The sequence below is a fragment of the Thamnophis elegans genome, chromosome 1, assembly GCF_009769535.1.
Source record: "Thamnophis elegans isolate rThaEle1 chromosome 1, rThaEle1.pri, whole genome shotgun sequence".
Lineage (NCBI taxonomy): Eukaryota > Metazoa > Chordata > Lepidosauria > Squamata > Colubridae > Thamnophis > Thamnophis elegans.
The window spans coordinates 71,168,313-71,193,915 of NC_045541.1; the positions used below are offsets into that span (position 1 = coordinate 71,168,313).

Below are 25,603 nucleotides of genomic sequence, written 5' to 3' on the forward strand. Positions count from 1 at the left end.
AGGGCTTCCACTTCGGCCTCCTTTTTTTAGCAGGGCCTCCATTGCCAGGCTTCGTCAGCTGCTCACCCATCTTCCCCAGGGTGATTCCAGGCTTCACCAGGACGTTAACAAAATATTGGCGGCAGCTAAATGTACCGCAGACGGATCCCTTAATACAGCAAAGTTTGCTTCCAGGGCCATGGCTTCTAACATCACATCCTCGCCGACTTCTATGGCTTCGCCATTGGAACGCAAACATCTTGTCCAAGGGAGGGAAGCTGTTCGGGGATGCCCTGCACTCTGTCCTTATTGAGAATAAGGACAAGCAGAAGGTTATGCCTTCTGTCTCCTGCAAACTGGACCGCAGGACCTCTTCCTTTTGGAAGCAGGCCTTTTGGGCTGTTGAGCCGCAGTCCAACTCCTCTTCCTCATCCTCTTCCTTCCAACACCCCTATTTCCAGGATTCAGACCGGACCCAAGACAAACAGTCGTTTTGAGACAGGGGTCGTCACCAGCCCTTCTCCAGACGCCCATTTCGCAGTGGATCGGCCAACAGGCCTTCCACTACAACAAATAACCACCAATCACATCTCCCCATAGGGGGTCAGCTTCAACTGTTTGCCGACCATTGGGAGACAACCACATCAGATGCGTAGGTACTGCAAACAGTGAAACTCGGCTTCACCCTAGAGTTCATTTCCCTTCCCCCTCCTGACACTTTATTCATTGCCTCAGCCCCAGGTGTGCCACCAAGAGGGGCCTCATGGAGGCTGAGATTCAACATCTGACAGAGATAAGGGCCAAATAACCAGTTCCTCTGGCTCAGGAGAGGAGTGGGTTCTACTCCATCGTTTTTCTAGTACTAAAAAGCTCAGAAGGGTGGAGGGCCATCTTGGACTTGAAGAAACTCAACTTTCCTCTTGTATACAAGAAGTTCAAGATGCTGTCCCTCCATTCAATGCTGGGCAGCCTTCAGCTAGGGGATCTGATGACCTCCATTGACTTGAAGAAGGCATGTCTCCACATTCCAATAAGACTGGCCCACAGGCGGTTTCTGCAGTTTTATTATGCAGGCCAGCATTATCAGTATCAGGCCCTCCCCTTCGGCCTGTCATCAGCCCCGAGGGTCTTCACAAAGGTGCTGGCTGCAGTGGGGGTAGATCTTCAAAAGTATCCCATCCATCTTCAATGCTACCTAGATGACATATTGATCCAGTCGTTGTCCCAGGCGCAAGCAAGCACAGCGAGACCTGCAGCTCACCATGGACTCCCTGAAGTACCATGGCTTCTCAGTCAACTGCAAGAAAAGCCATCTGTCACCTTCCATGAGAGTGTTACACCTGGGGGCAGTGATCAACACCTCATCCTGCCTCATGTCCCTATCTCCAGATCAAATTCGCAGCCTTCAGGATCTTGTCTGGCAGGTTCAGCGATCTCCAACCATGCCCTTGGTCCTGTTGTCGCAATTGCTGGGAAAGATGATTTCTTGCCTGGCAATTGTTCCCTGGGTAAGGCTGCACTCAAGGGAGTTGCAATGGTTCCTCCTCCCATTGCAGAAAGCCAATGCCAGCAACTCCAGGGTCAGGGTTCGTCCATCCCTGAAGTTACTACACTCTCTCAGATGGTGGCAGATATCAGGGACAGACAACGTCCTGGTGGATTGGTTAAGCAGAGCCACTCTGGATCAGTTGGAGTGACATCTCCACCAGAGCCTGTTCTGGCAGGTGTATCTCAGGTTCAGCACACCACTGGTCAACCTTTTTTTCTAAACAGAACTTTTTTATTTTTCTTTAAAAAAAACCCCACAAATATGTCATCATTTGTCAATCATTAAGACATTGAAATACAATTTGTTGTTGTGTGTACCCCTCCCTCCCTCCACCCCCCACCCCCCTCCTCCTTCCCCCCCCCCCGGCTTCCCAGAACCCGTACACGGTATGGATTTTTAACTAACACAGTCTAAAATCTATTGAAAAAAAAGAAATAAAGAAATTAATGACATTCTAGATTGACCTTAGCTTCTTCTTACTGAACTGACTTTTAACAGTTTAAATCATTTCTGATCTTAAGCATAGGCTAACTGGAATTTCTTAGTCCCGTATTTATTTTGTATATAGTCAATCCATTTTTTCCACTCGTTTATATATCTCATTTGAATGATCTTTGAGATATGCCGATATTTTAGCCATTTTGGCTAAGTTTGTTACTTTCAATGTCCATTCTTGGATTGTAGGCAAGTCTTCCTTCTTCCAATATTGCGCCACCAATAGTCTTGCTGCAGTTATCAGGTGCAGAATCAAATTGGTATCTACCACTGTAAAGTCAGTACATATACCTAGTAAAAATAACTGAGGAATAAACTTTATCCTTCTTTTAAAAACATTTTGCATGACCCACCATATTTTTATCCAAAATGCCTTAACCTTTTGGCAGGTCCACCATATATGATAATATGTAGCGTCGGGAGAACCACACCTCCAACATTTAGGCTGTACATTCGGATACATAGAAGCCAACTTTTTAGGATCTAAATGCCATCTATAGAACATCTTGTAAAAATTTTCTCTCAGATTTTGAGCTTGTGTAAATTTCACATTTCTTACCCAGATTCTTTCCCATGTATCCAACATTATTGGTTCCTCAATATTTTGAGCCCATTTTATCATACAATCTTTAACTAATTCTGTTTCCGAATCCATCTGTATTAATACATTATATATCCTCTTTATATGCATTAAGCTTTGATCTCTTATTTGTTTAAACAGATTATCCTCAACTTGGATAAAACCAATTTTTTGGTCTATTTTCCACCTAGCCTGTAATTGCCCATACTGGAACCATGTTTGAACTACCTTCTCCTCTTTTAATACCTCTAAAGATTTTAATTGTAATACCCCCCTTTCCGAGGTAAGAAGCTGTCTGTAAGTAATTCTGTCCTGTTTTTGTGCTGTATTCATATTTTCAATTGCGTGTCTAGGAATTGCCCACATGGGTATCTTGTCATTTAATTTATATTGGTATTTCTTCCAAACCCGCAATAAAGCATTTCTTAAAATATGACTTTTAAAATTCTTATCCAATTTTTTGTTGAATAACAGGTAAGCATGCCAACCAAATACCAGATCGTGTCCCTCAATATTCAATATTCTATCATTGGTTAAATGAGTCCAATCACTAATTACAGATAATGCCACTGCATCATAATATAGTTTTAAATTAGGTAGTTTCAATCCTCCTCTCTCACGTACATCTTGCATTATTTTCATCTTTACCCTCGGCTTCTTTCCTGCCCACACAAATTTGTTGATACCCTTCTGCCATTCTAAAAGGTTCGCATCTTTTTTAAGTATAGGTAACATTTGGAAAAGAAATAAAAATTTTGGTAAAATGCTCATTTTCACTGCCGCTATCCTACCCAGCAAAGATAAGTGCAATTTCTCCCATTTTTTCATCTCTGTCTGTATGCTATGCCAAAGTGGTTCATAATTATGCTTATATAATTTCCCATTTGAAGTTAAAATGTTAACTCCAAGATATTTGACTTTTTTAACTACCTCACATCCTAGCATCACTCCTAATTCTTCCTTTTGTTTAATATTCATATTTATAGCTAATATTTTGGTTTTTCCTAAGTTTATTTTAAAGCCCGACACTTGACCATATTGATTAATCGTATTCATTAAAACCATACTGGATTCCTGCGGTTGTTCCAATATTATGACCAAATCATCTGCAAAAGCGCGGACTCTATATTCTTGCTGCCTAATCTTGATCCCTTTTAAACCATCCAAGCCCCGTATTTTATTCAACAATACTTCCAAAGTTATAATAAACAATAATGGGGACAAAGGACAGCCCTGTCTTGTACCTTTTCCAATTTGAAAAGAGTCTGTTAAACTTCCATTGACTATGATTTGTGCTGTTTGCTGTTGGTATATTGCTTTAATTGACTGTAAAAAATTATCTCCTATCTGCATTTTTTGCAGTATCTTCAGCAGAAATTGCCAGTTAACTCGATCAAAGGCCTCAGCATCCAAAAATATAAACGCAGCAGGGATCTGGTTGTTCTTTCCCAAATATTCTAATGCATTAATAATTAATCTAACATTACTTTTCATCTGTCTCCCTTGTATAAAACCTGTTTGGTCCGTATGTATCAATTGTTGAATGACCAACATTAACCTATTTGCTAATATTTTAGTAAAAATTTTATAATCTACATTCAGTAATGAAATAGGTCTATAATTTTTGGGTTGAGTAGTATCTTGATCTTCTTTGGGTATCAAAGATATAAACGCTGTCTTGCAAGATGGAGGGACTTTACCTTCCGTTTGAATCATATTAAATAATTCTCTAAGAGGTTCTACCATTTCTAACTGTAAGTTTTTATAGTAAACCGCTGTCAAGCCATCTGTACCTGGTGCTTTCCCTGACTTTAATTGCTTAATTACCTGCAGGATTTCCCCCGAGGTTATTGGTTGATTCAATTTTTGCCTGTGTTCTTCTCTAACTGAAGGTATTTTCTCTTTGTCTAAATATTTGTCTATGTCTAAACCATTAATTTTATCCCCTTTATACAGTTCTGTAAAAAATTCCCAGAAAGCCTTTTGAATCTCTTCCTGTTGAAACACCTCCTTCCCTCTATAAATCAGTTTAGATATATTTCGAGTTTTCCTTTTTTTCCTAATCTGATAAGCTAACCATCTGCCAGGTTTGTTTGCATTACAAAAAGTATTGTGTTTTGCATATAATAAATTAGTAGCTACCTGGTCAGAGATCAACATGTCAAATTGAGATTTTAATATGTTAATAGCTTCCTTAACCTTTGTATCGTCTGGGTTCATTGTTAACTCCAGCTCTTTTCTCTTAATTTGCTCTTCCAGTTCTGTTCGTTTTAACCCTTGCTTATTTCTATGTGTTTTATTTATATTCATCAAAACTCCTCTCATATACGCTTTGCTTGCGTCCCATACAAATTCCATAGATGTACCCTTATTCATATTCAAAACAAAATATTCAGATAGTAATTTTTTACAATCATTAATATACTTTTCATATCTAAATAAGTTTTCATTCAATCTCCAAGACCTTCTTGCCTGCACTACCCTTCCCAACTCCATCCAAACTGGGTTATGGTCCGAAAGGACCCTAGTTGCAATCTTTGTTTTCTTGACCCTAGAAAGCAAATCATTAGTGGTTAGAATAAAATCAATCCTTGAGAGGGATTGATGCCTGTCCGAGAAGAAAGTGAAGTCATATTCCTCTGCATTTCTTTCTCGCCAAATATCTCTCAATTCAAAATCATCCATAATGTCAAAGAAAGATTTGGGTAACTTTGCTCGCATCTTGGTATTTAGGCGGGAAATCTTCTTATCTCTCTTAGTGTCTATCACTCCATTCCAGTCACCCAATAGTATACAGGAACTATAGTCCCACTGTACTAATTTAGCATGAAGATTTCTATAGAATCTATCTTGCTGTTGATTTGGAGCATAAATTCCCAAAAGTAATGTCTTTTTCCCTTCTAAGATTAAGTCTAAAGCAATATATCTTCCGAAGGGATCTGCTTCTATTAATTCAGCTTTCATATCTTTTCTTAAGTATACAACTATACCATTCTTCTTTTCCATAGCAGAAGCTGCAAAATGTTGACCAAGTTTTGAGTTGATCAAATATTTTTGATCAGTTGACTTGATACGAGTTTCTTGCAAACAAATTACATCGTTCTTAAACTGTTTGAGATAATGAAATATTTTCTTCCTCTTCTGTGGAGAGTTCAGTCCGTTGACATTCCATGTTAAAATCTTAGTTGTCATCTTTGGTTGGTTGAAGCATTTTTAGAGCTTCCTGCACGGCCTGTTTAACCTTAGGTCTAGCTCCTCCCACTGCTTCCAGATTTGTTATTGTAGTTCCTTGATCGATGGCCGATGATTGTTGATGCTGTTGCTTTTTAGCTTGTTTCCCCATACGTCTAGTAGTCATGCGGCTAGGTCTTGGTTCCATAGCACCTTGCACTTCTAGAGAAGAGAGATGCTCCATCTTGTCTGGTGGTTGTGTAGTTTGCTGTCTATCCTGTCCTTCTTGTGGTCTTTCTCTAGGTCCAGATGGTGCAGGGTGTCCGGCCTTCAATATATTATAATAAAAATCTCGGGCTTTCCATACAGAGTTGAGGCGGTACCTTTGCTTATCAAATGTAAATATGATGCCAAATGGTGCATCCCATCTATACTGTATCTGACGATTTCTGAGTTCTTCGACCAAAAAAGCGTAGTCTCTCCTGGCTCTTAACATTTGAGGTGGTATCTCTTTCAAAACAGCCAGGTCTTGACCGCCAATTTGAAGCTTAGTGTTATAAGACGCTTGCAGTACCATATTTCTAAGCTCTCTTGTAGTAAAATATATAACGATGTCTCGAGGAAGCTGCTTCTGCTTTGCCAGCCAGGAGTTAACCCGGTAAGCTTTGTCAATTTGCCAGTCTTGGTTGGTCCCTGGTCTTCCCATCAGGTGGTCAAAAGCTTCCGATAGGATCTGTTTCAGGTTCTCCTGTTTCTCCTCACGCAGCCCCCTTACTCTTAATGCGAACTCCATTTGTCGGTACTGTATCATAATAATTTCTTTTTCAGCATTTTCCACTTTTTGTTCCACCACCTCTGTTTTCAATGTCAAGTTAGCATTGGCATCATTAAGAACCTCTAGAGTATCTTCCACTCCAGAAATATGTTCTGTTAATACAGTTACAAGACTCAGCATGTCGTCTCTAATTTTATCAACCTTAGCCTCAAATTTCTCATACAGCTCCTGTTTAAGTCCTTTTATTTCACTTTTAATTTCTTCTTTCATTTCTTTTATTTCCTCTTTTCTCTCCTCTCTATTATCTCTAAATTTATCTTCCATTTTAATTGTCTGTGCATTAAGAGCCTCGCTTAGATTACTCAGGAAAAATTCTTTCGTTAACACATCCCCAGCAGGGGGCGTAGGAAGCGGAGGCTGCAGCTTTGTGCCAGGCACTGAGGATGTGCCCCTGGAAGTAGAGGGTGACGACTTCAAGTTAATATTTGGTTTTGAGGCCATTTCAAAATTTATCTGCCTGCAGTTAATAAAACTCTATTGCCTGAATATGCAGCTTTAAGTAAAGAGGCTTTTATTTTGAAGTTTAAGGCTTGGCAAAACTTTCAGTGAGTAAACATTGTAACAAGACCGTTCAGCAGATTCATCACCATTTAACTTCCAGATAAGCAAGGTTAATGAAGGAGTAAAATTCTTCTATTGTGAAACCAAAACATATGATAAACAATCTCTTTTGTTTTGAATTCTTGTGAGGATTAGCAAAAAGTGTTCGTTATTACCGGAGAAACCAGCCTGCTCGGCACCATTTTAAAAGCCTCTAAGTAAATAATTTTTCGGAGGAGAAAAAGAAAAGAAGCTAAAATGTTGATAAACAATTATTGTCCACGCAGTAAACGGATTCAGCTCGTGATAAGATTAAATCAAACAAAACTTTGAGCAGAGTGGGGGAGACCTACTTTGTCCTGCACAAGGCAGTTTGAGGTTCCCAGCACGGACAGCCGTTCTGCCTTGGGCTAGCCCCCCTTTCCTTGCAAGCACAAAGCTGCAAAAATCGAAGAGCATTTGCCAGCAAAACAGTTTCTTCTTTCCTTCTTGCCTGAAGGATAAGAAAACCTGATAAGACGTCAGATGGAAGATCCTCTAAACAGGTACGTAGCCAGGAATTCGGAGGCAGCTGATTTTTTGCTGCCACCACCAGCAGGCTCCTCCCACCACTTTTCACCACTCTGGAGAACGCACAGCTTCCCATTTCTTCACCAGATACCGATCATCTCAGGCGGAGGGGGTGGACACTCTCAACTGTGCTTGGCCCACCAGCCTTTTTTATGCCTTCCCACCATTGCCACTAATTCCTTGAGTGATTAGGAAGATTCTGTTGGAACAAGTGGAAGTACCTTACTGGCCACAAAGTGGCACCTTTCGGCCACGAAGAACCTGGTTCACCGACCTGACCAGCCTCTCTGTTGCCCAGCCTTGGAGAATTCTGCAGGAGTTGGTCTCTCTCAGCCAGGGGGTTATACGCCACCCGGAGCCCCAGTGGCTCCAATTGACCGTCTGGCACTTGAGAGGAACCTCCTGACTCAGGGCAGTTTCTCAAGGCAGGTAATACAATCCAGGCAGCCAGGCGACTTTCCACTGCCAGAATCTTTGAGGCTACATGGTCTGTTTTTTCTTCTTGGTGTGCTTTACACCACCTTGATCCGTTCTCATCGTCTTTCCCACAAATTTTGGATTTCCTCCAAGAGGGATTTGATAAAGGACTGGCCCCAAACACCTTGTGGCTTCAGATCGCAGCACTGGCCACTGTCTTGTCTGTGGACTCCAACCAGCCACTCAGCCGTCATCCCAGGGTACATGCCTTCCTTAAAGGGGCATCGAACTTGTACCCGGAGATGGTTCATCGTTATCTGACCTGGGAGCTTGCAGTTGTGCTTAGGGCCCTATCTGAACCACCGTTTGAACCACTCCGGGCATCATCCATCAGACATCTCTTCTTCATGATGGCCTTCCTCATCGCCATTACATCGGTGAGGAGAGTGTCTGAGTTGGCGGCCCTGTCAGTCAGGGAGGACTTGTGCCTCATTCATAGCGACAGGGTTCTTCTCCGCCTGGATCCGTCATTTATTCTGAAAGTCAATTCCTACTCCTGAACTTTTGCCCGAGGCCCAGTCACCCTACGGAGCGCCATTGGCATACCCTCAACGTGTGGAGAACATTCAAGAGGTACATCAAGCGCACGTCATCCTTCCAGCACTCGGAGGCCTTGTTCGTGTCATTACAGCCGGGGGCTATGGGCCCTAAGGTTTCCTCATTCACCATTAGGAGCTGGCTCAAGGCTTGTATTTCCCTTGCCTACAAACACCATGATAGACCGGTGACTTCCAGACTGACTGCACACTCGACCAGGAGCACAACAACCACAGCGACCTGTGCTACCCAGGCCTCGTTTGAGGAGATCTGCAAAGCTGCAACCTGGGCGGTGCCATCTTTATTTATCAGACACTACAAATTGGACAAATACGCCTCTGAAGATACGGCCTTTGGAAGATGTGTCTTGCAGAGCGTTCTTTCTATCGACTCTTAACTATGGGATTTGGGTCGTATTTGTTGCACCCGCCCTAGTGACATTTTGCTTGGGCATGTCCCTTGCTTGGACACTCCAAGCAGTGCACAGGAGAATGACCATTGGCTTACCTGAAGGGTTGTTCTCTATGCACTGCAGGAGTGTCCAACCCCGCCCTGGGGTATTGTTCCAGGATGTCTGGTTTCTCTCATTTGAAGATCTACAGCCGTGTGGCCATCTGTCTTGCATGGACCAAGCCTACATTGAAAAAACTGACAATGGAGGCGGCCAGAAGGCATAGCCAAAGATTTTTCAATCCAGTCCTTGGGCAGTGGGACAGAATTTAATCCCTTGCAGTGCACGGAGAACGACCCTTCAGGTAAGCCAATGGTCATTCTCCACTCCCTGGTGATAACAATCAGTCACTCAGATAGGCTACTTGATGGATTCCATCCCTCTCAGGGTTCCCCAGACCACTGGCAAAACCAGGTCTTCAGGGCTTTGTGAAAGAGTGATAAAGTGGGAGCCAATCTTATCTCCGCAAAGATGGGGCTCCACAGGGAGGGAACCACCACAAAAAAGTCCACTATTCTTTGTCCTGCTAGAACAGGGTTCCCCAACCCTGGGCCATGGACCAGTATTGGTCTGTGGCCTGTTTGGAACTGAGCCACACAGCTGAAGGGGAGCAGCAGGCAAATAAGTGAAACAGAAACTAGCCCCCTCCCAATCTGTGGAAAAATTGTCTTCCACGAAACTGGTTCCCTGGTGCCAAAAAGATTGAGGATTGATGCACTAGACTAGAGGGACTTCCTTAGGACCCCTGTAATATTCCCTACTAAGCAGTTCCTAAAATTCTATCAACTTTGGAATTATAACCCAGGGAGCAAGATATTGCAGTCTTTGTTTAAGATTTCTTTTAGCACTCAATGTTTTAACTCAAAAAAGAAAACGAACCTCTGCCTTGGATTTTAGATCTATACAGAATTTAAAAGCCAAAGGTTCTATATTTTCCTTCCTTCCTATATTCATATCTAGGCCGAAGTTGTCGTATGCTGCTGCAAATTTGTCCACACTGGCTTGTATTTCCTGCTCTGATCCAGCATATCACAAAGGAGGTCTCATATCACAGTCTCCTTTATCTTGGTGACAGCCTGGAGTCTTCGCAAGTTGAACAGTTTCCCATTGGTCTTGTATCTCAGACTAACTCCCAAGAAACTGTTCTGGAAGGTGTCTGACAGCATGGCTGAAAACATTATGCTGAATAGGGTTGGTGCCAACATATAACCTTGGTTGACGCCGTTTGTAATAGGAAAGGCCTCTGAAGCTTCTCCATCATCCAAAACATGAGCTGTCATTCTGTTGTACTGATGTACCATTACGATGAATATTGGGGCACCCAAACTTTGACATGATACGCCATAGATCTTCACGACTGACAGTGTCAAAAGCCTTAGTGAGATCCATGAAGGTGGTATACAATTCATGATTCTGCTCTAGACACTTCTCTTGGAGCTGTTGGGCTGCGAAGATCATGTCCATAGTGCCACGCTCTTTGAGGAAACCGTATTGTGTCTCGGATAATAGACCCTGTTCCAGGTGGTCAGTCAGGCGGTTCAGCAACACTCACGCAAGGATCTTGCCTGCGATGGAATGCAGTGATATTCCTCTATGATTATTTCAGATTCTGAAGATAACCAAGATTGTGGCGGGCACATTGATTTGAGAGAATGATTTGAAACATCACAGTAGCGTCCCTTAACAATATGCCATTAAAAATTATATCCAAAGTTCAGAAAAAGAAGGGGTTTTTTTTCTGAGTAAGGCTGCGCTAAAATGCCCCTCCCCAATAAGCAAAAAAAAATGTGTAAGATGAAATCATATCCTTGAAGGCAGAACAATCTTCAGATTGTGAAAATGTATGTTGTGAGGCAGAAAGAATTCTATTCATGGGCTTTAAAATAGCAGTCTGAAGACTGATGATGTTTTATACATATCCTAATTGCAGATTTCCGCTTGAATTGCTTATGGTAAGAGTATGCCATCTGGTGTTCTTCTGAATATAGAATGTAGTGATATGAGTAGCTGTAATTAATGTAATATAGATTGGAGATTCAGTATTTCTTGTTTTCATGTCTTTCAAGTAAGACAATAAGTAGGGCATAGATAGTTCTTTTGGCAGAAATTACATCTAATGGTTTTCTGATGCTAAGAAATAAATATGTTTATAATCATATCAAGTGTGTACCACAAAATGCCCATACTGGAAAGATTCCTGAGAATGACAGATTCTCATAGCTATGGATGTTTCTTAAATTACTCCTTTTAATGATGTATATACAGGTTTAAACTACTTTATTCAATCCTAGTGTGGGATGGTACCCATTAAAAAGTGCTGTATTAAATTACACCAAAGCTCTTTGTCACACAACATTGTATCTCCTGCTGCTTAAACAATGCTTAAGGAAAGCCCACATGATATGATTGCCATAGAATTTTTGCTTCCAGCCTGCAAAAGCTGTCACTCAAAGGGAACACTACTATTGACCTAGAATATGTTCCATCTGAGACAAGGTTTTTCTAGATACAAGTAACAATGGCAAATATTCCTTGCCAAATTAAATGTGGTCATGATCCTTCTGTTTCTTTTTTTGTCTTAGACTCATTCATATAAACCAGCAGTTCTCAACCTATGGGTTGCAACCCTTTTGGGGGTGGGATGACCTTTTCACAGGGGTCACTAAGACCATCGGAACTTTAAACTCCACCTCACGTTTCTTGAACCCCCCCACGGATGCGTTCCGGAGTCAATGCCAGCCACGCAAAGCGTTGCCGTGGCTCCATGCCGTAGAAAACATAGGTGCGCGTGCACACCCCATACAATTATTGATCCGTAGCCCATCGGCAGGGGAGGGGTCCCCCTTGCGTTCCTCATCTTCCCGGATGAGCTCTAGAGTCATCGCCAGCCGCGCAGAGCCTCACTGTGGCTCCACGTCATTGAAAACATAGGCGCGTGGCATGTGCACACCCCATAAATTACAACCTTAGAGACTTTATCCCAGAGAAAAACACCGTTGCCAGGTACTTTTAACCTGGATTAAAGGTGACCACAGTATGTGTGCCTATGTGTGTGTGAGACACACACACACACACACACACACACACACACAGAGTGACAGATGGGAGAGGGAGGGGAGAGACAGAGAGACAGACAGAGGCACAGAGAGAGAGAGAGAGAGAGAGAGAGAGAGAGAGAGACATACACACAGAGTGACAGAGATGGGGAGGAAGGGAGGAAGGAAGGGAGGGAGAAACAGAGACACAGAGAGAGAGACACACAGAGAGTGAGTGATTAAGTGAAAGAATGAGTGAGTGACAGACAGACAGTCACACACACACACACACACATACACACAGAGTGACAGATGGGGGTAGGAGGAGAGATACAGAGAGAGAATGACAGAGAGGGGGGAGGGATGGGGAGAGAGACAAGAGCCACACACAGAGAGACAGACAGACAGACACACACACACACACACACAGACAGAAAGAGAGAGAAAGATATATTCTCTTAATATATAGATATATTAAGAAATATTTCACAATATATAATTACATATTGTTTTTGTGATTAATCACTATGCTTTAATTATGTTCAATTTATAACAATAAAATACATCCTGCATATCAGATATTTACATTATGATTCATAACAATAGCAAAATTACAGTTAACAGAGTATCAACAAAAATAATTTTATCGTTAGGGGTCACCACAAAATGAGGAACTGTATTAAAGGATCACGGCATTAGGAAGGTTGAGAACCACTGATATAAAGGATGGATAGACAGACTCACGTACTCACTCATCAATCTCTTCATTCTGGAAAGGAGTATATATTAGTAGTTTAGCACTGAAAAATACTCCTTCATTTTTGTACCACAAATATTAAATAGTGACATATAAGTGTGGGAACTCAGACTTGGTAACTTGAAATAAATTATAGTAACTAGCTGTCAGAGAATCAATCTGATGCTACAATCCATTCATCAGTGGAATGATAACTTAATATTGCCATACTGAAGTTTTATGTATTGAAAAAAATCAGTATTTCTTTATCATCTTTTTAGGAATATATTTATGGTTGTATAGTATCTGGAGTAATAATTCATTCAATCATTCTGTCTCCATCCGTCCCTCTCTAATACATTCTACTCCGTTTTTTGTTTCCACAGTTGCCATATTCTTCCTTTTACCACCACCTTTTTTTGAATTGGTTATAATTATTTTTTGTATCTATAATATGTATATTCCATTTTTCCTCTTGGAGCAAAAGTTAGCATATCTAATGGAGAATGACCACAGCAATAACTGTAGGCTAACTTCTGCTAAAAAGTAATGACTGATGCCACGTTACCCAATGAAGTTCATAGTTGGATGGAATGTGAACTTGAGTATCTACTATTTCATTCTAAGTTGTATAAGTTTATACAGTAAGTTGCAACATTAACTTATGAATCAGTTAACAAAATAGCAAAATAACCATATGGTAAAGAGCTGCTCATGCATATCTAACCCTTCCCAGTCACTTTGTTTACCACCCCTGGCTGTTGTGTAATATTGCAGAAAAGTGATTGCCCAACCTGGTTACCTAGATCTTTGGCCTACTGTGTAACTTACTGGTTCAGATACCTGGGATGTTAGTGTTCCTCTGTTTGTAAGGGCCTGGTGTGGTCACTGGGTTTTATAATGGGGAGGTCACGTCAGGTGAGGGTTTTTGTCTAAACCTCAAATGGACTCAGTTTTCAGCTATATTGCTTAAAATAATGTGACATTTTATATGAAAATAGCAACGTCTACAGTATAATATATCATTGGAACCCCAAATATCAGTAACATGCTGCCATTCCCCAATCCTTCTGGTTATTAACACCATAAATAAAGGATTTGTTAAATTATTTGATTTAGTTATATGCGACCTCTTTTATTGTGAAATGGGCTTAGAAACAAACAGTATACAAATAATACTTGCAAGCAATCAGTTTTCTGTCAAAGATTTTTGTCTTTTGATCAGGGGTTCTGAGCATTTTTTAACAGGTTCCATAGCCTGAAAATGTTTGAAAATCTCTGGTTTAGATAAAATTATCATTAATCAATTATTTGTTAAGAGATTGCATTGTTCCTTGTCTTTGCTCATTATCTTAAATACATTTTTTTTTTAAAAAAAACATTTTATTTATTTCATTTTCATTTTCATTTTATACAATCACTTATATTCTGTACATAACGAAAAACAAAAAAAAAGGAAAAAATCCACCATAAAAAAAAACCCAACATGACACTTCAATCCCCCATACACCCTTTCTTCTCCCCCTCCAACTTTCATTTCTCCCCTCCAGCATTCCCCTCTTCTACTTCCCTTCCCCCTCAGACATCTCCCCCCCCCCCTCCATCTCACCCTCCTTACATTCCCCTCTCGCTCCCTCTTTACTTCTCCCTCTTCTTTCCCTCTTCTCCTCACTTTGGTGTATCCCTACAATTAATCTATTCAGTTTATTTTTTAGAAAATAAAAGTGAAAAAAAAAAAAAAAGGAAAACGAGCCGCAGTATACAAGTGAATTCTTATTGTTCTAAGAATTGAAACTGTAATTCCACCCTCCCCCCTCCCCCCTATAATCCCCCCTCCCTAACCCCCTTACGGCTTCCCAGGTCCCATACCCGGCATAGTTCTTTAACAAGCACTTGAGTATAATAAAGCCAGCTAACTTTAAAGTTAAAAAAAAAAAGAAAAACAAAAAAAAAAAAAGGGAATAATGAAAAATAGAAAAGAAAAAAACACACACAGAAAAAAAAAAGAAAAACAAGAAAGATCAATAAACCCACTACATTAACACAGCTTCCCATCATCTGTAAATCTTAAACAATGTAGCTCATTCCAAATTTCGGTTATTTTACTACTTGCAGGGTTTCAAACTATATTAGAGCCAGGTAAGTTAATCAATTAGAATTCCCCAACTAAAAGTCTCATTGCTTTATCTATCTATTCAGACCTTTAATTTATCTCTTTTTTTATCTGAATATCCAAACCTTTCTATAAAACCATTAAACTCAAGTACTTCTTTCATTTTTCATTTCCAACACCTCCCATTCTATCCTTACCCAGATCCACATGTAAATTTTTTTACCTTCCACCCTGCCTTTATCCATATCCACATATATATTTTATCCGCGTCCATTGCTCCTCACATATTTACTCCACCTTCCTGGAGACTCTCTGACTAATCTTTCTTAACCTTATATTGAAATAGCAACTGATACAAACATCAGCTTACATTCTAGCCCCAAGTAGTCTAGTTAAGCTTTCGCTACCCTTCCCTCTCCCACGCGCCTCCCAACTCCGTTCGTCCCAGACCACAACTCAAAAAGATCGCGATCTCCGCTCTCCTCGCCTAGGAAAATAATTCATGCGCAATTTGAGTTAGAGTTCAAACAAATCTTATATACAATATGTGTCCACAATCAGCAACGCTTCTTTCGGTCTCCATGTCTCATCATCGATATACAACTTTTCCATTTTATCCCAGGCAGAAATCATAAAGTTTTAAGAACATCGCTAAGTCTTTATTCTTTACTCTTCTGCCCTTCCGGAAGAGGAAAGCAACACCCTCCGCCTTGTAGCCACGTGTCTCGCTGCTTGTCTTCTCCTTCTCCTTGTCTCTCTCCAGGTCCGGATGAATCAGGAAGTCCCGCCTTCAGGATCTTGTAATAAAATTCTCGGGCTTCACAGACAGAATTAATGCGGTGTTTTTGATTGCCAAATGTAACTGTAATGCCAGCTGGGACTTCCCATTTGTATGGAATCTGAGAATTTCTGAGTTCTTCAGTTAAGAAAATGTAATCTCTCCTTGCTCTTAATATTTGAGATGGTATCTCTTTAAAAACAATCAAGTCCTGTCCATCAATTCTCAACCTCTTGTTGTAAAGCTTCTGTATTATCACATTTCTGGATTCCCTTGTGGTAAAGTATATAATTATGTCCCTCGGAAGCTGTCGCTGTTTTGCTACCCACGAATTCTGGCGGTAAATTTTTTGAATCTGCCAATCAAAGTTAAGTCCCGGACTTCCCACCGAGCGGCTAAGAGCCTCAAAGAAGATCTGTTTCAAATTCTCCTGTTCGTTTTCACGCAGTCCTCTAACTCTTATTGCGAAGGCAGTCTTATTATAATTTATCATGACAAGCTGTTTTTGAGCATTTTCAATTTCCTGTTGTAACGTTTGAATTTTGGATGTCAAATTAAAGTTAGTTTCTTCCAAAAGTTCCAATTTATCCTCCGTTTCAGCAATATAATCTGTCATGACTGTCATTACTCCGATCATATCCTCCTTTGCTTGAGCAATTTTAGCATCAAATTGATCATATAAATCCGATATCAGTTGATTAATTTCCTGTCTGAAATTATTAAGCGTTTTGAGAAGAAATTCTTGTGTTAACAAATCTCCAGTGGAGGACGTAGGAGGCAAGGGTAGCGGCTTCATAGCAGTTTTTTGAGATATGTTATTAAGGAAGCGCTTCTGCTTAGATTTGGGAGCCATTCCAGAATAAAAATAAAAGACAAGCAATCAGGCTAGCCAAGAATCAAAGTCTCTGCTCCCCTCAGTTAATCTTTTAACAGTTAATACGGAGAAGCCTTCAGGAGAGTGGGGCTGACTAAGTACGTCACATCAAACACAAAAGCTATAAGATCGCCATCTTGTGACGCAGCTAGAAAAGGGAGCCTTTTGCAAAGTTGAAGCTGGTATTTTAGATAGTAATAAAAAAAATTCCTCAGGAATGGTCCCCGCCCGGATTAATTTTTAAATAGCTTAGCTTTGTCCTGGGGGGGGGGGCAATCTGCCTAGGGCTGCAAAAAAGGCAGCTGCGGAGAACTGGCTGGAGTAAAAGCTCAGCTAATGTTGAACCTCTTCTCCATTCACAGCAAAAAAAAAAGCTATGAATTACAAAGAGATCCTAACGACTGACCTTCTCCCTGCCCCTTTCTGCCAGAAAGGGGAGATATCTATAGATCTTATAAGATATACAGACCAGAATCCTGAGAGGAGCTTCGTTGAGCTCCCGACGGCGGCAGGCTCCTCCCCCCGAAGCCTTAAATACATTTATTATACAGGCAGGTTACATATATTGGGTTAAACCAAAATATTTTTTATTATTTGAAGATACAAGTTGAGTAATAACATTACTGAGCCTGACAGAAATGTTCTTCAGAAAGTAGAGATTATATGAAATATACACATATGCTATGTGTTTCCATTAACATAGTAAATGTATAATTTTAATAATTCTTTATACATTGTAAGCCATCTATTGTCATATATGTAAAATGGGAAGATATAAATTGATTGAATAAATGAATAAATTAAATTTACATAGCCACCTATCTCATGAGGATTGTGTTCGTAACTGTTTAGGTTGTTTGTTTGTTTGTTTGTTATGATTTGAGTTCAGTGGTTAAAAATAAGTTAAGCAACCCAGAAAGGCAAGAATGCAACTGTTTGTTATATTTCTGATACTTATTTACTATAGATTTATTTAGATTGCATTTTATCCATAGTTTGAATACATGTTAAAATAAACATATATTACAGTATTTTTCAGAGTATAAGACGCCCCAGAGTATAAGACGCACCAAGATTTTGAACAGGCAAATTAAAAAAAGGTTTTGCACTCTGCAGACCACCCAAAAACGGCCTGTTTTTCACAAAAACAGGCCCATTTTTCCCCAAAAAACCAGGGCATGAATAGCCTTTAGGAGGCTAATGGAGTGTTCCTGGGGGCTGGGGGGGAGGCAAAATTGAGCAAAAAGTGGGCCATTTTTTGCTCATTTCTGCCTTTCCTAGCCCCCAGGAGCACTCTGAAAGCCTCCTAAAGGCTATGCACGGCCATTTGGTGAAGGGGGCGGAGTTTCAGGAGGCAAAAAATGCTGTATTCAGTATATAAGATGTACCCAGATTTTCAGCCTCTTTTTTGAGGGAAAAAGCTGCATCTTATACTTTGAAAAATACGGTATTTGTGTTTTAAAAGCAATTAAGTATAAAAAAATTCCTCCCAGAAGGCATACATTTTTCCTCATCTCTTATTTCCCAAAATATATGCATGTATACATGTATATAGTTCTAGAGAGGTTTTTTTTTTTCCTTTTTAAATGCATTGTTCTCTGGCTCATTATGAAATTATATGAACTCTTCTGAAACTTTCTAATGTTTAATAGAGTATTCAAGAAGAATTTTGCAGATTTTTTTCTGAGGACTTGGTCCTCTCCAGTAGTGAAAACTTGAATAAACAAGGATCAATAGTAAACATTCAGGCAGAAATCAATATTCCAGTCAAGGTATCATCAAAGAGGAAATAGCATCTCCATCAAAACTGGCAAGTGAAGTTACTATGCACAAACAGGCAGCAAACCTTGTACTCACTTGCATTGATGATGTTACCTAGTTGGGTAATAAAACATTTACAAGCCAACAACCAAGCTCCGAGAGCACCAATAACCTTGTAATTCAGTCCTGAGCTACATATATTCCCTTCTATTGGAATTCTTATTTTACCCAGACCATTGGTTTATTTTGTTAATTCCTAATGGGATCCAGAAAAAGAGCCTTCTCTTCTGTAGTGCTTGTTTTCTGGAGCATCTTGCCCCCACCTCACGCCTGGAGGCAGGATGTTCCAGAGGCCTGACTCTACAGCAGAAAAGGCTCTTCTTCTGGATTCCATCAGTCTTAAGAGTTCCTTAAATGGCTGGATCCATAGCCAGCCTCCTTTGCCAGCATGAGTAGGGTGGGCTTGTCTTAGCCAGATGAGATGGCTCATCAAGTAACCTGGACCTTGCCATGGAAAGCTTTAAAGGTCATAACCAACACCTCGAACTACACACATAAGCAAACCATCAGCCAGTGCCGTTCAAGAGACAGTTCTGTAGCTTGGGCCATTCTATGGGCCCCAAAAACTAATTGCACTGCTGTACTATGTATTTAGTTGAGCCTTCCTAATACATTTCAAGGGTAGTCCCATGTATTGCTCATTGCAACAATTCAGAGGAGAGATGGCTAGGGCTTAAGTGACTGAGTGCATAGAGTCCTGATCTAAGAAAGGCTACAACTGGTGCATAAATTGAAGCTGTCCAAAGCTCTCCTAGCCATGACCATCACCTGCTAGATTTTCTGTGGAAGAAGCATAATTGCTTCAGGACTGTTATTTCTCTTTTGGTATTTTTCTCAGTATGATAACACTACATCATCATATTCTCATTCCTTTATCCCATAGTCGTTTGGCTAAATAAGGATATAGAAAGAAGTGTATAAATTATTCCCCCCCCCCCTTCATTTCACATGCTTGGATAAATCCTTGCATTGTTGGACAGAGGAATGCTAGCGATGATGGTAATAACAGTGTTTTAACAAATATTCACTGAGCTGCTTTTTTCTTCTCCCTGGGATTTCCAGTGGCTACAGGGTGAATATGCTGGTTCCTCCTTCATTCACAAAGTCTACATCCATGGATACAGACTTTCCCAATAAAGCTTCTTGTGACAGAAGAATGTGCTTCTACTGGATTACATGCTCTACATGCTATGTAAGCATAACTTGATCTCAGTTTTCTCTTTCTTTTGTCTAAAGCTACAGGTCTGCATGTTTTTCTGTTTCAAACTTAAGATAGAAATTTCATAATCTTGTTCATGGAGACTGACGGTGAAAGATTAGTTATCTAATTTAACCCTTTTACTGTGTTCATAATTGTAGGTCTTCTCCTGTACAAAATATGAATGATTTGTTGCTTTTAATGGTGTGCTCCTTTCATTTAACATTCACCTTGCTTTTACAAGTAATTCCCACTTACCAATTGCCTCATATAGTGGCCAGTCGAAGTTACAATGTTGCTGTCCTCAGTTGTGTTATCTCCATTACACTCATCAGTATGCATTGTCCTGTGCCTGATTTGTTTTTCTGTTTTCCCTCCTTGCAGAGCAGAGGGATTGGAAAGAAAGGGATTACAAGAGAGTAAGCAAGCACACAATTGAGAATACATATAAAAAGCAATGTGCACCATGCCAGCAGTGCAATCTCTCCATTCTGCAAGAATGTAAGAGGGGAACAAGCATTTCCTGCAGGCAGTCTCTTCTGTCTGATCTGATTCTGCCTCCCTCCCCCTTCACAATGAATATAAATACAAACAGTAAATTCCTTGTTAATTATCCCAGCACCGGCATGTGCATTCCAAAACACATTGAACTGGTTAGGAAGCAAACAAAAAAAGTCAAAGGTATGAAACTGATTAATCTTACCAGTTTTGAGCTGGAAAGCACAGTTGCAGTCATGTGATTTCCCACTTAGCAACTGCTTTGCTTAGCAATGTTGTTGGTCCCAACTTAATTAAACAAGGTCATTAAACAAGGACTAACTGCATAAGAAAATCAGATACTTCTTCATAATCATTTGCATATGGAATTATTTTTATTCTTGACTAGTGGAAGTACTAGTTTGGGCATAAATAGATCCAAAAGTTAGTCCCATAGAAAACACAATTTCTGTAAGGAGAAAAGAATATCCTATATTAGGTTAGCTGTTGAAATGAATTATTCTTGGCTTTTTTAATCACCATGTGTTGTCACTGCTGAAAACGGTATGTGATACCAAAATGCAAGACGAGTGAAAGATTACAACTACTTATTTTTAGCAATTGTCAGTAAAAATTAATACCTTGTATTCTTATAAAGCAAAGTGTACTAAAAATCAACATCTTGATTTTTTAGCATAATAGAAAGGGGAAAAACTTCCTTAGTGGGAAATTAGAGCAATAAAGCTTAAATATAGAATAAGAAAGGACATCTGGAAGATTTTTCCAGTTGAAAGTCTCTTTTGGAATGGGGATATGGTGAAGTTGTGCTGGCTTCTTGCTCTCATGTGAGATAAAAAAGTAGTGGTGTTGAATGTTTGATAAGATTATAATGGACCTATTAGAGCTGGGGTGGAAGGGAGCATTAAGGGATGGAATGGTGGACAGTAATTAAGAGGAGGGGTCAGGCCACTTTCAGGGAAGATGGGCCTGGTGTTTAACACCAGTGTGGTAATACTATATGGTATATTTGCGTGATGACGAATCTATGGCACGTGTGCCTGAAGTGGCACGCAGAGCCATGTTGGCTGGCATGCACAGCATCGCCAGTTCTTCTTCCTGTTCAGGATCAGCTGTATTTTGCACATGCAGCAGGGCCAGAAACCAGAAGAGCTGGTCTTCTGGTTACCATTGTGCGTATGCGCATCGGCCAGCTGATCATCATGCGTGCATGTGTGCCAGTAACCGGAAAACAAGATGGCCGGTGCACATGCCAAAAAGGCATTGTGTGCATGCACTCATCAGGTACATGCCCTGGAAGTGAAGCTGCTAAGTAGGCATGCGCCCACCGGGGAATGAACTTCTGGTTTCCGGCGCACGGAGGCCCACTTGGTAGCTTCTCTTCCGGGGCACGTCCCTGATGGGTGCGCACACGCAGTGCCTTTTCGGCACTCAGTGCCAAAAAGGTTCACCATCAGTGGTATATTCCATCCTGCTGCACTCTGCCTCAGAGCTTGGTCTTCTGCTGCTTAATATCAAGTTAGCCTCTAACAAAGCTCACCTAATTCATAATCTGATCATGGACAAAGGGGCCAGCTTAGTGCATATGGAATTTGGTTGGATGCAGAGGGGAAAATCTTTCTTTCTCAAAAATGTACCCTCTTGGGTTTTAAGTGTGGTATCACCTGCAATTCCAGGGTAGAAGTGGGTGTGGCTGCTATTATCTGAAAATGTTTGGTGGCCAAATGGGAGAGCCTTTTTGTTGGATTGGGCTATTGGGGTCATTTGGTCTTATTGCTTGCCTCCTTCCATACATAGTGGTGGCTCTATTTGAGCTCCTTGACTCTGTAGCAGTGGACCTAGCCAGACTAATGGTACCTGAAGATGTCCTTCTCATTCTTTGGGCCCGTGTATTGAAAGTTCATGGCCCCATGGCAACCATTGACTTGATCCATTGAACTTATTGATGGCCTACATCATAATCACCCATTGGGTCTGGTTTTTGTCTCAGGGCAGTGGAAAAGTAAGCCAGGACTAGGGGATGTTAACATTAATTCCTTGCCATGGATAGATTACTCCCTCTTGGCCCTGGAGTTTATAGCCAAGTCTTACTGCAGGGAGATTGGGCCTACTCAGGTAGCCTGTCCCAAGTAATTGATGAACCTTGTATAGGTTCAGAGAGCATTTGGGATTTTTCCTGAATCTATGGTGCACAATTCAACTGAGGTGTTATTCGTGGCTTAGAAATGAGCACATGATGAGGAGTTTGGGTCCATTAGCACCCATGCAGATTTTCTGTGATCATGGATCCTATGGAGTCCTTGTAGGAGGGCTCTATAGCAATGCAAGTGATGCCTAGAGCAGTGCTGGAGAAAGACAAAGAATAAAACCAACTAGAACAGTTAAGAACTTATTAAAAGTTGTAACTTGTAAGAGCAGCAAAGCATTCTCACTTTTATGCTCTTATTGCATCCATTGATCTCTAGCCAACGTTTCTTTGTCAAGAGACTTGGGCTCTCCTAGAACTGAATGAGCTATTGCAGGATTGCTATGAGAATTATTCTAGGGATCATTTGAACAACTTTGAAGTTAAACTCTGGTTGGTTTGGTCCTGTGAAAATTGCTGGGGCAATTTAGTTATTTGAAAGTAGAGAGTAAAAAATATGAAAAGAAGGACTAGGGGAGACATGATAACAGTGTTCCAATATCTCAGGGGTTGCCACAGAGAAGAGGGAGTCAAACTATTCTCCAAGGCACCTGAGTGTAGAACAAGAAGCAATTGGTGGAAACTAATCAAGGAGAGAAGCAACTTAGAACTGAGGAGAAATTTCCTGACAGTTACAACAATTAATCAGTGGAACAGCTTGCCTCCAGAAGTTGTGAATGCCCCAACACTGGAAGTCTTTAAGAAGATATTGGATAGCCATTTGTCTGAAATGGTATAGGATTTCCTGCCTAGGCAGGGGGTTGGACTAGAAGACCTCCAAGGTCCCTTCCAACTCTGCTATTGTATTACTGTATTAAATATGACCCCTTTATGGACTTTTGTGTAAAAAAAAAGAAAATATCTGTGACTTGCTGTTTTGATAATTAAAAAGAATAGGTTATAGAAAGAAAGGAATAATGATATAATCTTAGATAGAGAAGTTTGATTAGAATTTCATCTCTAAACTGCCAAATCATAAACCATTTCTTAATATTGCTTTTCATATTTTGTCCTTGTATTTTTTCTTTCTTTTTTCTATCTTCTGTATTGTTTATTTTCTTTTTTCCCTTCCTTTCTCTTTTTCCAATTTCACATTTACTATATATTTTTCTTTGAATGTAATTATATATGTAAAATCTTTTTATAAAAACTTTTTTAAAAAGGAAGGATGGAATATGAGTGAATATAAATGGTTTAAGACATTCCATGCATAGCTAAAGTTTAACTATATATCATTGTTACTATAAAAAGGGAATCAAAATTTATTGAGAAGAGGTTATCTTAAGTTCTCAGGCACTGTTTATATATTCAAGTGAATGGAAGTCTTTGTGAGGAATATATAATTATGAAAGTTGGTAAAAAAATTGTACCTTCCCTAACAATAGCTTACATTTCTATAGGCAGGCACAACTCATAGCTGGAAAATGGGACATTTTACTTACTGTAGGGGAAGGAGTAGCAGAATCCAGGGGTGGAGTCAAAAGAAGAATCAGTCCCAAATCTCTACATAGCCACAAATGTACGGTCCAACCCCTCTTGAATTACAGCTACAACTTCTACCTGTAACTTACAATATCCTAATCTGTTTCACGCTTTTTTTTGACTCATAAGTAGCTTGCAGCTGCAGCCACCTGAAATGGAACAAAAGGGCTATAAGATTTTTATCCAGACTTCCTTGTGAATTTAGTCTTAGAAAACTTTCCCACTGTTTGTACTCTCCCAGCTGTTTAGGGCTACATTTTTTTGACATTACAAAGCAAAGAAAAGCTGAAGTAAAATCATTAATACAGTTATGTCATGTGATTTTTCGCTTAGCAATTGCTTCCCTTAACTATCAAGTCACCAGTCTCAATTGTAGTTGTTAAAGAAAGAGTACACGTATTATGCTGAGTGAATGCATCACATCACTTTTTGAAATGAATAACTAAGAATGGGGTGGTTTTATTAATTAAAGAGTTTTGGATAAATGTTTATTTCCTTTATTTTCTTGTAGCTAACCTTTGCATAGAAAAGGTGCTTGGCATAGTGCTTAAGTCATCAGGCTAGAAATCTGGAGACTAATTTCTAATCCTTTTTAGGCACAAAGCCACCTTGGTCAACACTAACTAAAGAAAAAAAAGACTCCACTCTTTATATAAGGGATCAATTTTTTTTGGTACAGTTTGGAAATTATCAAAGTGCTATATTAGATATAGTTAAAACTGTTCCTGGTCCACATTGCCAAAGCAGACTAACGAAGGTTAGATAAATAGGTTTTTTTTACAGAGAATCAAGTGATACATTCAAGAACTTCTCCAGGTATCTTCCCCCTATGGTATGTTAGTCACACAGTTTGAGACCTGGGTTTCTTTCTGCATTTTTGAGTCAATATCCATATGGGTTCCTGTATTGAATGTTGGGTTTCTGCTATCCATCCCTTGCTTACAAAATCTCTTTTCCTGGAATCTGAACCAAAATACAGACTTGACCAGCTTCAACCCTATAGGGACAAATGACAGTAAAGATCTGAAATTGGAAAGTAATGAATCTATTTTTATGAAGAAAGTTCAGATTAAAACAAAGAGAGAAACAATGACTATCCTCACGATACATGATATATCTTTAGTTTTACTTGATTCTGTAATAGCATTTTGGTATTCTGATGCAGCTTCACACTTCGAACTCATTATGGAAAATTACAGATTTAGTGACGGTACTTAAAATGGAATTTGAATTTAGTATAAAACAATAACTCTTTTGATAATATTAGAAGTATACATTGTGAAAGACCAAAAGAGTGTTCTGTGAAACAAGTCCTAGTTGTAATGATATGTATGCTTTATGTTATATCTCAAGTTCAAGTGTTATACCCAGTTCTTTATGCATGTTAGGAAACAGCTAACATTTCTAGTCATGTGATCTGGGGGCAGGAAGTAGTTGTTGTAAGATGGCTGCTGCTGAGTAAATACAAGCCTCTGGTTCAAGCTCCTTGGTGTCTGCCTTTATATTGTGTTAAATCGTCACATGGTACCAGGAGTGGGGTGAGAAGAGTCATGGCAGCAACACAAAGAACATTCCTTCCCTGGATTTGGAGTCAGGGAACATATCTGAAAACTGGTCAAAGTGAACGGAGCTGATAGAGATTGTGTTTGCAGACAAATGGACTGATCAGCAGAAAGCAGCACACTTTCTGATATGTGTGGGA

General features: G+C 40.1%; 1 protein-coding gene across 4 annotated transcripts in view; it reads left to right on the top strand.

The window, feature by feature from the left end:
* Nucleotides 1-25,603, top strand: part of DAGLA (diacylglycerol lipase alpha) — a 124,848-nt gene that overhangs the window by 39,403 nt on the left and 59,842 nt on the right. For 3 of the 4 annotated variants that reach the window (XM_032220016.1, XM_032220042.1, XM_032220025.1), the window contains exon 2: nucleotides 19,604-19,733. The exons of the other annotated variant lie outside the window; for it this stretch is intronic. The gene's annotated coding sequence lies outside the window, so the exon portion shown is untranslated. The remainder of the gene's footprint in view (nucleotides 1-19,603; nucleotides 19,734-25,603) is intronic. 4 annotated transcript variants of the gene reach the window in all.